Source organism: Echinops telfairi, unplaced genomic scaffold (assembly GCF_000313985.2).
Source record: "Echinops telfairi isolate 266 unplaced genomic scaffold, ASM31398v2 ScPeMD7_7424;HRSCAF=8462, whole genome shotgun sequence".
NCBI classification, from domain to species: domain Eukaryota; kingdom Metazoa; phylum Chordata; class Mammalia; order Afrosoricida; family Tenrecidae; genus Echinops; species Echinops telfairi.
This window is the reverse complement of record NW_022111324.1, coordinates 65,797,441-65,798,294: the sequence shown is the minus strand read 5'-3', so window position 1 is coordinate 65,798,294 and position 854 is coordinate 65,797,441. Positions and strand designations below refer to the sequence as shown.

Sequence of the window (854 nt, the reverse complement as noted above, 5' to 3'; positions counted from 1 at the left end):
TCTACTTGTTTCTCTCATCTTCTTCATTGGTCAGGATAACCTTCCCACCTTCCATGATAGAGAAACCCTGACATGGTGATTTAACCATGAAAGTTGATTTTTATTTTGTGTTGCCAAGTTTACTTGGCTATAAGCTTAATGGAATCAGTCTTTTTTCAGCAGTACTACCAGATGGGTTAGAACTGCCAACTTTTAGGTTAACAGTCATACATGGTGTCTATGTAGTAAACCCAGTTGGCTAGTGTTTCTGGGACTCTGTCGCAGTACTGTGTTCCTTGCATTTAACAAAATATTTAATACATCAAAATGTTTTGTCATCAGTGTCAACAAGCCAGCCAAAGTAGCTCAGACTTTTACAGTAATCATGAGCAATCATCCAACTGTCTTGATTTTGTACTTCAGTATATTGGTGAAAGTAAATTGAGAATAGACACTTGATGTGCCTTAAAAAAAATCACTTCGATGTGCTTTAAAAATTCTGTATTTCCAGAGAAGATTAGCATTGGCCTGCACAAGGATGACACGCAAATTCATGAATCATTCCATATTAAAAAAAAAAAAATTCTCTATTTCACATCCTCCTTGCCACTAATTTTGGATCACTTGTTGCTCCCTTGTCCCTTGGTTGGTCAACACCACCTCCTTTCCCTCGCCTCCCCCTTTCCCATGTGCCCCTGGAACCATCAGTCCCATTGTTTTCTCCTTCAGATTGTTCAACCAGCCTATCTTATCTAGATAGAGGGAGCAACAAGTGATCCAAAATTAGTGGCAAGGAGGGTGTGAGAGGCCTGGTAGGGATTCATCAAGGGTAATGTAAATGAGAGTAATTACTGAAACCCAAATGAAGGCTGAGC

General features: G+C 39.6%; 1 pseudogene; it reads left to right on the top strand.

Annotated features, from left to right (window-relative positions):
• Positions 1 to 455: 455 nt before the first annotated feature.
• On the top strand, positions 456 to 552 carry LOC115872431 (annotated as a pseudogene).
• Positions 553 to 854: the final 302 nt, after the last annotated feature.